Source organism: Lagenorhynchus albirostris, chromosome 6 (genome assembly GCF_949774975.1).
Source record: "Lagenorhynchus albirostris chromosome 6, mLagAlb1.1, whole genome shotgun sequence".
NCBI classification, from domain to species: Eukaryota; Metazoa; Chordata; class Mammalia; order Artiodactyla; family Delphinidae; genus Lagenorhynchus; species Lagenorhynchus albirostris.
This window is the reverse complement of record NC_083100.1, coordinates 109,106,094-109,122,132: the sequence shown is the minus strand read 5'-3', so window position 1 is coordinate 109,122,132 and position 16,039 is coordinate 109,106,094. Positions and strand designations below refer to the sequence as shown.

The window sequence follows — 16,039 nt, the reverse complement described above, 5'->3', positions numbered from 1 at the left end:
TTGTCATGTAGGGGCCCTTCTAGCGGCAGTGTCCCCAAGAAGTAGCTCTGAGAGGTGGCTTTGCTGTTCTATGCAGGGCAGCTGGTGGGGTGAGGTGGGGAACAGCGGGCACTGCTTCGTCTGCGGCTGAGCCGCTCTGCCCTCCCGGCCGCCAAACCAGCCCCCTCCGAAGAGGGAGTGTGTCAGCCTGTCCTGTGCCCTTCATCCTGGGGAGCCCTGAGGGTGGTCTCCAGGGAGCTAGCAGGGACCAGGGAAGCCTTTTATCATGGAAGGTTCGCAATCCTTTCTCAAAGGCAGAAGAATATAGTTAACCCTGGTACCCGTCACCCAGCCTCTGCAGTGGTCACCCTACACCCACTCGTCAGGAGCTGAATGCAGCTCCCTGCCGGGTTTCGTGGTCTCTTTGATGACAGTGAACACTGAACCCAATGAAGTGAAAGGCATCCTGCACCCCTCCCCTGTTCCATTCCCATTAGTATACCTGTATTACCAAAAAATGTACTCAAAGATTATATTTTGAATTTCATCATCAAAAACGTTATGGAAACTTGTTTTCTCTTACACTGATATAATACCGATTGACCTCCTCTTAGCCTTTAAAGCCCAAAATAGGTCCCATCCAGCCCTTGGCAGAAAAACTGCCCACTGCTGAGTTAGACCTCTGTTACTCTTCCCCCGGATTATGTTGAAGAACATCCTAGAAAATAAGGACTTTTAAAAATAGTAAAAAAAGAGTATTTTGTTCGGAGCTTTGAAGCAGGAGAGCCATTCAGCTGAGCAGTCTTTGGACCCCTGCTGCCTGTTGGGCATGCGGCCCCCTCCCCCCCTCCCCCCCCCCCCCCCCCCCCCGCCGGCTCTGCCCCAGCCGCTCAGGAACCAGAGCCCTTTGCTCTTGCCCCTTCCCTCCTGCTGTCCAGTTCCTGGAGACCTGCTGGACCCTTGGATCCCCAGGGCAGGGTGCTGGGGTTGGTGTCCCGAGGGCCAGGTGCGGGGAGGGACCTCCACTGGCCCCGAGCCACGGTAGGTGGCGGCCTGCTGACTTACGTCACTGGGACTTTCCTGCCCTGGGAGGTGCAGCCTGACCTTCCCCTCCACGGTGCCTTGAGGACCTCGCAGCTCCTTGGGGTCCCGCAGATCCCTCCGCACGTGTCTGCTGCTCTTCCTCTGTTGAGGGCCCCACCTGTGGCAGCCTCAGCTTGCTGGTGCTCCCTGGGCCCGATTCCCAGCTCTGCCCCTGGAGGAGCCAGCCCCCAGGCAGCCTCACGTGGTGAATCCCTCATGCTGAGGTCCAGCCGGGATGGGACCACCTCCCTGTGGCTTGGCCATCCTTTCTGGGCCCCCCGGCTCCTTCGCTCCCTGTGCAGATGGCCGGAGCCTGCGGCCGGTCCTCTGTTAATACCAGCCGCTGATGCTGGCTGGCCTCGCCTGGGTCACACATTGTGCTCTGTGCTTTGCCGTTGTCTCATTGGAGCCTCCCCACGGCTCTGAGGCCCCCGAAGCCTGGTTTCCAGGTGAGGAAATCGAGACTGAGAAATCAGACAGGGGCCCAGGGTCCTACGACTACTGGTGGGCTGAGCCGGGGTCTGGATCCCACATCCAGACACGCACGCTCTCGCCCCAGACACACAGGTGGAGGGAGCCCTTTCGTCCTTAGCACTCACTTTTGTGCCGACATGATCCCTGGGCTCCACGCCCTGGGTGGGGACAGCAGAGAAGGGCATTGTTTTGAGTGCCTCCCGCCAGCCCTCCCCTTGCTGGGCAAAATCTTGCTTACTGCGTTCGCCAATGTTCCTGTATTGAAAGTGATTTCTTTCTTAAAATGCCACTTCCTCACCTTTCTCCAGATTGGGTGACTTCTCTAAAGGTGGCGGGTGTCTTGATTGGGGTGGTGTGGCCCTGGGATGGGTCAGGTGGGTGTGACGGCAGCGGGATGGGTCATGGCGTGGGTGGGGGGAGTGGGCATTGAAGCAGAAGTTGTCACACTGCCACGTTTTGTACCCGAAATAAAGCATATTTTGCACTTGTTACTGTACCATTGTGCAGACGAGAGATCTGTTTGGGGTTCTGTGCTTGGGTCAGAAAGCAAATAAAACTCATTTGTAAGAAACCTCTGTGACTCAAGCCTCTGGCCTTTTAATTTTTTTTTCATTTGTATTGATAAAATGCACATAAGAGGAAATTTACCATCTTCAACATTTTCAAGTGTAGGATCCAGCGACAAGTACATTCACACTGTTGTGCAACCATCACTACCGTCCATCTCCAGAAACTTTCCGTCTTCCCCAACTGAAACCCTGTCCCATTAAACAGCAGCTCCGCCCCCTCCCCCTCCCCCCAGCCCTGGCACCTACCCTTCTGCTTTCTGTCTCTACGAAGGTGACTCCTCTGGGGACCTCATGTAAGTGGGATCTTGCAGTCTGTGTCCTCTCGTGACTGGCTGATTTCAATCAGCATCATGTCCTCAGGGTTCATCCACGTTGTACCCTGTGTCAGAATTTCCTTCCTTTTTTTACCCGCCGTGCCACGAGGCTTGTGGGATCCCCAACCAGGGATTGAACCCGTGCCCTCAGCGGTGAAAGCGCCGAGTCCTAACTCCTGGACCGCCAGGGAATTGCCAAGAATTTCCTTTTTTAAGGCTGCATAGTATTCCTCTGTCTGTACACACTACATGCTGCGTGTGCATCCCTCTATCCGTGGACACTTGGGTTGCTTCCACCTCTGGGCTATTGTGCATAATGCAGCCGTGACCATGGGTGTGCAAATATCTGTCGGGGTCTCTGCCTTCACTTCTGGATACACACCCACCCGGAGGTGGAGTTGCTGGATCTTAGGGTCCATTCCCACCGGTGGTGCACAAGGGCTCGAATTTCTCCACATCCTTACCAACACTCACTTTCTCTCTTTTTCCTTCTTTCTTTCTTTTCTTTTTTGGCTAGTACCATCCTCATAGGAGGCCTGGGGTCTTTGAAGCTTGATCAGTGGGTGGGCTGTTTTGAGCCCTGCTGGGGGCACATCTGCAGTGGCCACCACCCTAGACCCTTGTCACCGCCTAGCCCAAGGCCAACATGTGACCTTGCACAGCCTAGCACAAGGCCTGGCAGGACCGGGCTCCCAGGGACAGGAGGGAGCAGCTGGGGTGAGGGTCCCGGGGCGGGGGACAGCTTGATGTTTTCCAAGATCCAAAGGAGAGTGACGCCATGGGGGGCTTGGGGTAAACAGGTGGAGATCGGGGATCAGGTCAGATAAAGCTGTGCTTCTCTGGGTTTACGATCTTACCCAGTACACGCTCACCTACCTATGAACAAGAGTCTCACAAAACAGTACTCGAACGATTGCATTTCACCTTTTCTTTAGGAATGCGGGTCCTGACCTGCCAAGTTGACTCCCCAGCCCACGGGTGGGCTGTGCCTTGCATTTCGACAAGGCTCACACGGTCTCAGTGGGCGGGGAGGGGAGTTCTGGGTTGTTTTCTAAGCACAGTGGGACACAGCCATGGAGGTCCTTAGACTAAGAAGGGATGGATGGGATTGGGTTCAAAAACTCAGAGTTGGGGACTTCCCTGGTGGCGCAATGGTTAGGAGTCTGCCTGCCAATGCAGGGGACACGGGTTCCCTGGTCTGGGAAGATCCCACATGCCGTGGAGCAACTAAGCCAGTGCGCCACAACTACTGAGCCTGCGCTCTGGAGCCCGCGAGCCACAATTACCGAAGCCCGCGCGCCTAGAGCCCGTGCTCTGCAACAAGAGCAGCCACCGCAGTGAGAAGCCCGCGCGCCGCCACGAAGAACTCGGGAGCTCGTCAAGGCCTCAGAGCCGTTAGAGGCTGGAGCCTGGGGGTTACCCCGCGTCACCCTATCTTTCTTTCTGGCTTTGGCTGCTGGCTGTCCAGATGACTGTGTGGCCTCTGTCCCAGCAGGGAACTCAGACATGAGCAGCAGGGCACAGCAAGCCCGGTGGTGTATCCCCAGCAGTGCTCTTGGCTTACCCTGGGCAGGCACTCCAGCGGCTGGAACCTAGAGCCGCCCGGGCTCAGCAGTAGCTGCCCCCGCCCATCGATCTGCAAGAGAGCCAGCCACGCCCAGGCAGGCGAGCCCCACCAGGCACGTCTCAGCTGGGCAGGAGCGGGGCCACACCGCAAGATGCTCCATTTCCAGCAAACGTTCCCTTAGCCACGATGTGGGCATGAGGCTTTGGGGATGACTGGCATGGGATGCCCCATTTTCAGGCAGCAGGATGGGGTGCCGTGGTCCTCAAATTGGATAGGGTACTATGGTCCTCCAATTGCATCAGAGTCACCTGGAGATCTTGTCCAACAGACTCCTCACGCCCAGGGTTTCTGACTCTGTAGATCTGAGCTAGAGCCTAGGATTTTGTATTTCTAAAAATTTCCCAGGTGGAACTTCCCTGGCCATCCAGTGGTTAAGACTCTATGCTTCCACTGCAGGAAGCGTGGGTTCAATCCCCGTTCAGGGAACTAAGATCCCGCATGCCGCACAGTGAGGCCAAAAGATAAATAAATAAATAGAAGTTTCCCAGGCAACGCTGCTGGTCCGGGGACCACACTTTGAGAAGCCCTGAAGCAGTGGGTAACTGCCTGGGTTCCAAGTCAGCTTTTAGCTTTGTCACCTGGCCGACGTGAAAACTTTTCTGTGCCTTGCTTTCCTCATCCATAAAAGGGGACTAATGATGCCTGTTTCCTAGGATTTTTCTAGGGATTAAATGGGTTTAAGTTATGTAAAGAGTTTGGAATGGCCCTGACAGGGAGTGGTAACTTTGTAGCCCCTGCTGAGAACCAGTGTCCTCAGCTTGAGATTCCCTGGGAAGGGGGAGGGCTCATAAGGCACAGGGCTGAGTCCCACTCGCTGTCTCCCATTCAGCGAGGCAGAGGTGGCGGGGGACGTCTGAGGATTTGCATTTCTCCCTGGTTCCCGGTGGGTGCTGTTTGCTGGGGGGGGACCACCCTTTGAAAACCACTGCCCTGGAGGACTGCACCCTCTTGAAGAAGCATCCAAGTGACCCAGGATGCAGACCTGGGTGGGAGCTAAGGGGGGGGGGGGCGGAGGGGTGGGCGTGACTGGAGAATGTTAGGTCAGCGGACACAAAGGTCACCAGAACCTGAGGAGTGCGGTCACAGCCCTGGGATCATCCATCCTCAGTCTGGGGGAAGCTGATTTGGGTTGTGAAACCGGTTTCTGCCCCCAACGCCCCACCCCCGGGGAGGCAGGAGGCCTCCCGGCTACAAGTGTGGAGGCTGCTGGCGCTCCACTCCCCTGTTTACTCTGGACCAGGTGTGGCAGCCACACTGAGCCCTTCTCCTGAGCCCTGGGCTGCAGCAGCTCCCACGTCACTGACTGTGGTTGTCCCCATGGAAGACCAGAGAAAGTCACCAGTCGGGGACGGGGGCACACTCTCTGGGCCTCTGCCCTGTGGGCTGGAGAGTCCACCAGGAGGGTGTCGGAGAGGATGGGCCCTCAGGGGCTGACTCACAGGGACCAAACCCCCAGGAGCCTGAGAGAATCCGCTCCACGCCAGCAAAGCAGAGCCCCTAAAGGAGAGCTGTTCTCCCAGCTGAGCGCAGGAACCAGCAGAAGTGCTTCTCCCTCTGCATCCTGCCCTGGCCAGAGCAGTGGACAGGGCCCAAACCGTCCATGTGTTCTGCCCTCACCTGGTCCGTGAGCTGGGAAGGGCAGGTGCTGGAGTTTCTGTGCTGTAGGCAGAGGCACCAAGGCTTAGCTCGGAGAGGGTTCTTGGCTCCGTCACGGGGAACCAGCCCCTCAGGGGCAGAGCCAGGCCTGGACAGCCCCCAGCCCAAGCCCCCAGATGAACACGCTTTCCAGAGAAGACCGTGCCCCATGGCTGCCCAGGGCTCTCTGGGGAAGGGAGCCTGGCGGCTGGGAGCTCAGCTGGGTTGCATATTAACCTGCCTTGATTGGGCGGATCAATATTTAAACTCAATTCCAAGGGAAAGGGGTTATCTGGAGAGAGTTTTTCGGGCAGGAGTGGCTATTGGAATATCTGATCATCTGAGAGGCTGACATGGAATGGGGGTGGGGGGAGGGGCTGGACCCCGAACACGTCCAGAGGGGAGAAAGGTGGATGGAGGGACATCCTTCCTCCCTCCTTCCCTCCCTCCCTCCTTCCCATCCCTCTGTGGACCCAGATCTCCTGGTACCAACAAGATACTGAGCTTGCCAGCCCCACTCTTCCTCCGAGCTCCCATGGGCTCCTGGGCATAGGCTGAACTGTCCGTGTGTCTGAATGCCTCCCTCACTGGGAAGAGCTCCTAGAGGACAGAGGGTGGTCTGCCTGATCACTGCCACTCTGGGGTCCAGCCCAGGGACTGGCAGGGAGAAGCCTCTCCGGGAACGTTTGTTGAATGACGAAATGAGAGCAGTATGGTGGTGGGCGAGTGAAAGAGTGGGAGCTGGAGGCCCCAGGGAACGAGTGCCTGGATGGGGCAGGGGACAAGCTGGCGTGCCTTGGCAGGACTTCACGTGAGTGTATTCGCTCACAGCACAGGGAATGGGGCTATGGTCGTAGGGGTTGGGGAACAGGACAGTTTGGATGGGAGAGTAGGGAGTTGGGAAAAGGACCAAGCACGGGGCAAAGGAACACTGGGTGGGTCGGCGTGGAAAGAGCCCTGAGTCAGGTACCCACCATGGGCAGAGGGTCTTACAGACTTTTGAATGAGCTAGAGTACACCACCAGGGAGCGTTTTTTTTTTTTGTTTTTCTTAAAAACTCTCCTTATCTGCCTAAAAGCAGAGCTTTCCGAAAGAATTCAGCTGCCAAATCCCTTCCCCGGGGGTTTTATAACCACGGAAGGTTGACTCCTATCACCAGAGAGAAAAAGTCAAGACGTCTTCCCTTGGATAAGACATCACCTAACAAACATTGTCACAAAATGATCATCCCTCCCTCTGTTCTCCTAAGGTCCCACTTGTCATTCTGGAAAGCAAATGACTTGTTTTCCCCTTAGCGCCCTTCTCCCCCACCCCTTCCCCTATGAAGATGGTATAAAAGTCCCAAATTCTATCTGTCTCCTTGAGTCACATTGTTCTGTGAACTGCTGTGTACAGGAGGTTAAAGTTCTGTCTTTTCTCTTGCTAATCTGCCTTCTGTTCATTTAATTCTCTGGCCCCCAATCACTGAACATCAGAGGGGAGAGGGAGAGATTTTCCCTCCCTGACATTTTGTGAGCCCGCTCAGTGCTCACCGCACCTTTTGAGGTGGGTGTTAATGTCTCCGTCTTGCCCAGGAGGAGGCTGAGGCTCAGAGAGCCTGGGTCGTCTACTCAAGGACACACAGCTGGTCCAGAGCAGAGCTAGGCTTCTGACCTGCATCTCTTGGCTCCAAGGACTGCCAGGGACTCCAGGGCTGTGCCAGGTGGCTCTGGGGAGGGGGTGATAGAGCCAGAGGTAGGGAGGAAGCACCTGCTTGGTGAGGTGCTGCTCTGAGCCAGGAAGGAGGATCCAGGACGTCTAGGTAGGTTGTGGGATGCCCTTCCTCCCAATTCTTTTTCTTTTTTGAAGTTAAAGTATAGTTGATTTACAATGTCGTGTTAATTTTTGCTGTACAGCAAAGTGATTCAGTTATACATATATACTCTTTTTCAGATTCTTTTCCATTATGGTTTATTACAGGATCTTGACTGTAGTTCCCTGTGCTGTACAGTAGGTCCTTGTTGGTTATCTGTTTTATATATAGTAGTGTGTATCTGCTAATCCCAAACTCCCAATTTATCCCCCTCCCCGTTTCCCCTTTGGTAACCGTAAGTTTGTTTTCTGTGTCTGTGAATCTGTTTCTATTTTGTAAATAAGTTTATTGATATCACTTTTGAGATGCCACATATAAGTAATATCATATGGTATTTGTCTTTCTCTTTCTGACTTACTTCACTTAGTGTGATAATCTCTAGGTCCATCCATGTTGCTGCAGATGGCATGAAATAATTCTTTTTCATGGCTGAGTAGTATTCCACTGTATATATGTACCACATCTTCTTTATCCACCCCTCTGTCCATGGACATTTAGGTTGCTTCCATGTCTTGGCTATTGTGAATAGTACTGCTATGAACATAGGGGCGCATGTATCCTTTCAAATTAGAGCTTTCTCCGGGTACCTCTCAACTCTTCACACCCTTGGTGAGGTCATGTACCATGGTCCCCATCTCAGCCATGTCCCAGCTCTGCCCTTGGGCCACGTAAAGGGGTGGATGGAACCACGTGTTCTACTTAGTGCTACTTAGTGCTTTGGGTGTCATTTATTTTTAGGTTGTTAGCGACTTAAGAGAAGAATGGGCGGTAGACCAACTCAACTGTCTGTGAAGCAGCCACAAGATAACGTTGAAAAGAAGGCTACCAGGAATATAACACAGTCCCACCAAGATAACAATTATTAGAAAAAAAGATTAAGTTGGCGATGCCCTGAGAAGAATTGATTACTATAGTCTCACATTATGGCCGTATTAGATAAGTAATGCTAGGTGCCATAAAACACTCCCTAGACCTCAGCCAACACAATAAAGATTTATTTCTTCTCTGTGTCCCAGGCTGATCTGGGCTGCTGGGCTGTGTTCCGTGTGGTCATTCAGGGACCAAGGTTCCCTCCCTCTGGGGGTCCCGCTGTTTTCTAGGGCCCCAGAGCCCTCCGTTTGACCCTTTGCTCCAGAGAGAGGACGGGCTGAGACCCTGCAGGCTGGGAGGAGAGATTTTAGAGACCAGCCTGAAAGCAGCCCCCAGCAACTTCCCCTCATATGACCGTGGGCAGAACACGGTTGCACGACCCCACAGGCCCTTCTTGGGCGGCTGAGAAATGCACGCCAGCTGTAAGTCCAGCATTCACTGCCTCCACGGCGTTTAATAATAAATAAATAAACCCACGATGAAGAAAGGACTTGCTGACACATCGGGTGTCACCCCTGTGCCCGGCTCTGCTCAGGGTCTAGACACCAATGTGCTCCCAACGGCCCTGCTCAGACGCCATCCACAGCCCCGTTTCAGGAAGGAGAGAACTGGAGTGGGAGAGGCTCATTACCTTGTCCAAGAGAGAATCTGAACCCCAGTGTTTTGGCTCAAGCCTGTGCCCTAAATCACTCCTTGACTCTGCCCTGACAGAGACACAATCTCAAAAAAGTTAAAAAAAAAAAAAAAAGTCAAAGGTAGGGTGATGTTTAGGGGCTCTGCGTCAAGACTCATTCATTGTTGTTTTCTTAGCCAACAGTCACTCTGCGCCTGCTGTGCTGTGTGGCAGGCAGGCACCTTGCTGGACAGGGTGATGCAGGGGGACCCTCCGGCCCGTGCAGGTAGCGGAGGGGTGCAGGGCTGTGGTCTCCCATCTCCTCCAGCCCTCTCTGAGGGCCTCTACTTACCTTCCCAACCTGAGTGTGCAAAGGTGCCTTTAAGAAAAAAAAGGGCATTGTTTTTGGAAAGACAAAACCAGCCCGCAGGGTTCCAACGCCCGTCCTGGGTGTTTGTGTACAAAACAGAGGCTGGGCCCGGGGGTGCAGGGCTGGGCGGGGGCACACAGGGCCCACTGCGAGGCGGGCTGAGGCTCCTGGGCTGGTCCTGGCCGTCTCTGGCACAGAGGTGACGGAGGAGGCGTATCCACTGCTTCCGCGTGACGCGGCTGCAGCAACGCCAGCCGGACCCACGTCACCCGGCCCTGGTCGGTCAGCGCGGCCGGGAACCCTCGACATCGCCCAGTCCAGGGGTCTTCAAAGCCATCCCCCCCAAACCTTCCTTCCGCAACGTGTGTCTGTGCACCCCAAACTCTGCTTTGAGGGGCCAGACTGGGACGGGGTGAGGGCACGGATTTATGAGAGGGGCTCTGAGGATGCCCAGGGTTGGAGGGCCAGGCTGCGAACAACTCTGAGCTTGTCTAAATGAAACAGAGCAGGACCCTTTGGTCCTTGTTCCCATGTCCTCCGCCCGCCTTTTGTCTGTGGAAAAACTTTAGCCAAAGAATAAGTTTAATCAGAGAAGCGAGGAAATGCAGAAACAAAGGAAAAGAGTCAAAGGAGACCAAATAATAATCGTTTAGTCATTAAGCAGACTCAAGGACCTTTAGCTCCTTCTCAAGGGCTGTAGATAATATTCTGAGCCATATCCATTGAGCTGTCTTATAGATACTGGAACCGCCAACAGGTGGAAGAAGTTAACTACGTGATGACCAGCCTGTCGCCATGACCTAAGCTGCCACAATTCCAAGAACTGGCCTCAAAGAAACGGGAACAAACCGACCCTGGAACTGAAGACTGACTATTCTGAAAACAATCAAGAGGACGGTGGTCAGACCAACGCTGACCAATTTCAAGGTGACGGTCAGAGCCGACTGTGCTGTTCCTGCACGTAGCCCCCTCCAAGCTCTTGTCCCCTGATTGTCAGGGTGTGGGGGGGAGTCGGCCTTTGGACAGGCGTCCGCCCACCTGCCTCGCCCCAGTTGCCGGCATCCAGGATAAAGCACACTCTCCTTTCCACCAACCTGGCCTCTTTATCGGCTTTTGAGCGGCAGGCAACTGGATCCCACCCTTGGTTACATAAACTCTTCTGTTGCTGCTTCGGGGGAAACTGAGGCCCACAGAAAGGAAACAGCATGCCCAGGTCCCCTGGCGTCTGGGGAGCCCATCCAGGCTGAGAAGGAGCCCAGGTGCCCAGGTCCTCCGGCTCTGTCCTCCAACTCAGGCCCTTCCCACATCAGAGATGTCAGGAACGTGCCCGGGAGTGGGTGGCTCCTGGGACAGCGTGGCCACTGAGGGTGCTGGGCTGGGCTGGACCCAGAGAGCACCGAGAAGCCTTCAGGAGGCAGGGATGCAGGGAGAAGCTGGAGCGGGTGAGGATGGTGGATGCAGGCAGCTGAACGTCAAGGGGAGGCCCTGGTGGCCAAGGCACCTGCCCAGAGGGTAGCGCCCGAGGCAAGTGGAGGCTGGCTGTCTGGCTTGGAGGGGCCTCGGCCAGGGGCAGCTGAGTCCCTGCCTCCGAGGGAGGGGTCACAGGAGTATTGGGGTTGGGAGGGTCTTTGTTCCAGACTCCCGTTACCACCACTTACGGGATGCGTACACCACGGTTCAGGCCAAGTGCACAGTAGACCCAGTTAAATGGCCACATTTTTTTTTTTTAATTGGAGTATAGTTGATTTACAATGTTGTGTTAATTTCTGCTGTACAGCAAAGTGACTCAGTTATACACATATATACTTTCTTCTTTTTTTAAAAAAAATATATACAATTTTTGTTTGTCAATTATACTTCAATAAAGCTGGAAAAATATAATCCCAGAGCTCAAAGACTGAGGGGTTAAAGCACCGTTCATTCATTCGTTCAACAAACACTATTTTAAAAAAATATTTATTAATTATTTTATTTAGGTTGTGCCGGGTCTTAGTTGCAGCATGTGGACTCTTAGTTGCGGTATGCATGTGGGATCTAGTTTCCCGACCAGGGATCAAACCCGGGCCCCCTACACTGGGAGCACGGAGTCTTACCCACTGGGCCACCAGGGAAGTCCCAAGAAACGCTTTCTAAATAACCACCTATGCCAAGCCCTGAGCTCAAATTGCTTATAGTCTAATGGAGAAATAAACGTACAGGCACATGAATGCAATATACTATGTTAATTGCTATAATAAAAGGATATTAAAATTTCAATGAGATTTTGGATGAGGGGCTGAAATCTGTGTAGTAAATTGTGGAATGTTTTAAGAGGAGGTATAGAGCATCTCTGTGAAGTATTGTGAGGAGTTCCCCAGATAGACAGGTGGTAGGGAAGGCTTTCAGACAAAAAGAACAGTTTGTGCCAAGGAACAAAAGTATAAGAAAGCTGGTTGGACTTAGGGTTCAATTACTGTTGAATACACTACAAGTGGAAGTGATAGAGAGTAAATCTAAATGAATCATCTGGGGTCAGATCATGAACGATTTTGTGTGCCACACCAAGAAATCATCCTACAGGCAACGGGAATAACTGAAGAAAGTTAGGCAGTGGAATGACATGAAGAGATAAGTGGTTTAGAAGGATTCTGTAGCAGTGTAGAGGACATTGGGAGCTAGCTCAGCAATGACCTAACCAATAAATACACGAGATGATAAGCCACTGTTAGTGAAAGTCCACAGACACAAGAGTCAACATATTTACATCTCCAAGGACCATAGATGATGTCGGATGCAGCCTCCTCAAAATCCAAAACCCTATGAACAGTGAGTTTGAGGCACTTTAAACTTTCATTAATGCTCTCCTCAAAATCGTTTTTTCTTTTTTTTAAACATCTTTATTAATGGAGTATAATTGCTTTACAATGGTGTGTTAGTTTCTGCTGTATAACAAAGTGAATCAGTTATACATATACATATGTTCCCATATCTCTTCCCTCTTGCGTCTCCCTCCCTCCCACCCTCCCTATCCCACCCCTCTAGGTGGTCACAAAGCACCGAGCTGATCTCCCTGTGCTATGCGGCTGCTTCCCACTAGCTATCTATTTTACATTTGGTAGTGTATATATGTCCATGCCACTCTCTCACTTTGTCCCAGCTTACCCTTCCCCCTCCCCGTGTCCTCAAGTCCATTCTCTAGTAGGTCTGTGTCTTTATTCCCGTCTTACCCCTAGGTTCTTCATGACCTTTTTTTTTTCTTAGATTCCATATATATGTGTTAGCATACACATATATGTGTATGCAAATACACATATATGTGGTATTTGTTTTTCTCTTTCTGACTTACTTCACTCTGTGTGACAGACTCTAGGTCCATCCACCTCACTACAAGTAACTCAATTTCGTTTTTTTTTATGGCTGAGTAATATTCCATTGTATATATGTGCCACATCTTCTTTATCCATTCATCCAATGATGGACACTTAGGTTGCTTCCATCTCCTGGCTATTGTAAATAGACCTGCAATGAACGTTTTGGTACATGACTCTTTTTTTTTTTTTTTTTTTTTTTTTTGTGGTACGGGGGCCTCTCACTGCTGTGGCCTCTCCCGTTGCGGAGCACAGGCTCCGGAAGCGCAGGCTCAGCGGCCATGGTTCATGGGCCCAGCTGCTCCGCGGCATGTGGGATCTTCCCGGACCAGGGCACGAACCCGTGTCCCCTGCATCGGCAGGTGGACTCTCAACCACTGCACCACCAGGGAAGCCCTACATGACTCTTTTTGAATTATGGTTTTCTCGGGGTATATGTCCAGTAGTGGGATTGCTGGGTCGTATGGTAGTTCTATTCTTAGTTTTTTAAGGAACCTCCATACTGTTCTCCATAGTGGCTGTATCAATTTACATTCCCACCAGCAGTGCAAGAGTGTTCCCTTTTCTCCACACCCTCTCCAGCATTTATTGTTTCTAGATTTTTTGATGATGGCCATTCTGACTGGTGTGAGATGATCTCTCATTGTAGTTTTGATTTGCATTTCTCTAATAATTAATGATGTTGAGCATTCTTTCATGTGTTTGTTGGCAATCTGTATATCTTCTTTGGATAAATGTCTATTTAGGTCTTCTGCCTATTTTTGCATTGGGTTGTTTTGTTTTTTTGTTATTGAGCTGTGTGAGCTACTTGTAAATTTTGGAGATTAATCCTTTGTCAGTTGCTTCATTTGCAAATATTTTCTCCCATTCTGAGGGTTGTCTTATGGTCTTGTTTATGGTTTCCTTTGCTGTGCAAAAGCTTTGAAGTTTCATTAGGTCCCATTTGTTTATTTTTGTTTTTATTTCCATTTCTCTAGGAGGTGGGTCACAAAGGATCTTGCTGTGATTTATGTCATAGAGTGTTATGCCTATGTTTTCCTCTAAGAGTTTGATAGTTTCTGGCCTTACATTTAGGTCTTTAATCCATTTTGAGCTTATTTTTGTGTATGGTGTTAGGGAGTGTTCTAATCTCATACTTTTACATGTACCTGTCCAGTTTCCCCAGCACCACTTATTGAAGAGGCTGTCTTTTCTCCACTGTATATTCTTGCCTCCTTTATCAAAGATAAGGTGACCATATGTGCGTGGGTTTATCTCTGGGCTCTCTATCCTGTTCCATTGATCTATATTTCTGTTTTTGTGCCAGTACCATACTGTCTTGATTACTGTAGCTTTGTAGTATAGTCAGAAGTCAGGGAGCATGATTCCTCCAGCTCCATTTTTCGTTCTCAAGATTGCTTTGGCTATTCGGGGTCTTTTGTGTTTCCATACAAATTGTGAAATTTTTTGTTCTAGTTCTGTGAAAAATGCCAGTGGTAGTTTGATAGGGATTGCATTGAATCTGTAGATTGCTTTGGGTAGTAGAGTCATTTTCACAATATTGATTCTTCCAATCCAAGAACATGGTATATCTCTCCATCTATTTGTTTCATCTTTAATTTCTTTCATCAGTGTCTTATAGTTTTCTGCATACAGGTCTTTTGTCTCCTTAGGTAGGTTTATTGCTAGATATTTTATTCTTTTTGTTGCAATGGTAAATGGGAGTGTTTTCTTAATTTCACTTTCAGATTTTTCATCATTAGTGTATAGGAATGCAAGAGATTTCTGTGCGTTAATTTTGTATCCTGCTACTTTACCAAATTCATTGATTAGCTCTAGTAGTTTTCTGGTAGCATCTTTAGGATTCTCTATGTATAGTATTATGTCATCTGCAAAGAGTGACAGCTTTACTTCTTCTTTTCCGATTTGGATTCCTTTTATTTCCTTTTCTTCTCTGATTGCTGTGGCTAAAACTTCCAAAACTATGTGGAATAGTAGTGGTGAGAGTGGGCAACCTTGTCTTGTTCCTGATCTTAGTGGAAATTCTTTCAGTTTTTCACCATTGTGGACGATGTTGGCTGTGGGTTTGTCATATATGGCCCTTATTGTGTTGAGGAAAGTTCCCTGTATGCCTACTTTCTGCAGGGTTTTTTATCATAAATGGGTGTTGAATTTTGTTGAAAGCTTTCTCTGCATCTATTGAGAGGATCATATGGTTTTTCCCTTCAATTTGTTAATATGGTGTATCACGTTGATTGATTTGCGTATATTGAAGAATCCTTGCATTCCTGGAATAAACCCCACTTGATCATGGTGTATGATCCTTTTAATGTGCTGTTGGATTCTGTTTGCTAGTATTTTGTTGAGGATTTCTGCATCAGTGTTCATCAGTGATATTGGCCTGTAGTTTTCTGTCTTTGTGACACCTTTGTCTGGTTTTGGTATCAGGGTGATGGTGGCCTCTTAGAATGAGTTTGGGAGTGTTTCTCCCTCTGCTATATTTTGGATATACTTTCTTCTTTTATATTCTTTTCCATTATGGTTTATCCCAAGAGATTGGATATAGTTCCCTGTGAGACAGGACTACTGCCCTTGTTCTCTGAGGAAAAACCTCAGGCTTAAAAGCGCTGACTTGCATGTGGTAAAGGCTTGGCCAGAAGGTGTGGGCTGACACCCTGAAAGGGGGGTTCTGGCTGCACAGAGCTCCCTCCCACCTCTTCACATCATCTTTCCCATGGAGGACACCACCTACGCTCAAGACTGGTGGCCTGATACCTGCATGGTGACCAGCAATCTGGGTATAAGATGCTGCCTCTTGGGGTGGGGTCCAGTTTAAGGAAAGTGACCCAAGCCCGACCTCTCCATCCTGTCCCCTTTGAGGTCCAGCAGGGACAAAGGACCAAGAAGGACCAGAGTGACATCTGGGGACCTGAGTGTGATTCCATTTCTCTAACTCAGTGGGACATCTGCCTCCATGGGTGAAATTGCAAACAGATTACGGAACATCCACGGGTGAATGAGGGTGTTCAATTTCATTCATTCGCTTCTTTATTTTCGCTCCTGTCCTCTGTATTTTAAAATTGATCTCCATCTGGCCAGGATTCTTGACACTTTAACTTCAAAGGGGTATCGTGGCCAGGACAGACTCAGGAGTTGGGGTTAGGCCAGGGAGCAGGGACACAGCCGTCCCCAGCGAGGCCTGGCATCCACGTCAGGGGGTGCCTTGGGCTTGGCTGGGTGCCCAGTTGGGGAGGGAGCGTGACTGGGGGAAGCCTGACTTTGGGGTCCTGCCCCACACCTGCAGCCCACAGCTCCTGGTGTGCTAGT

General features: G+C 50.8%; 1 protein-coding gene across 1 annotated transcript in view; it reads left to right on the top strand.

Annotated features, from left to right (window-relative positions):
* Positions 1-10,251, top strand: part of TFCP2L1 (transcription factor CP2 like 1) — a 74,169-nt gene extending 63,918 nt beyond the window's left edge. The window contains exon 16 of the transcript XR_009541202.1: positions 10,125-10,251. The gene's annotated coding sequence lies outside the window, so the exon portion shown is untranslated. The remainder of the gene's footprint in view (positions 1-10,124) is intronic.
* The last annotated feature ends 5,788 nt before the right edge of the window (positions 10,252-16,039 follow it).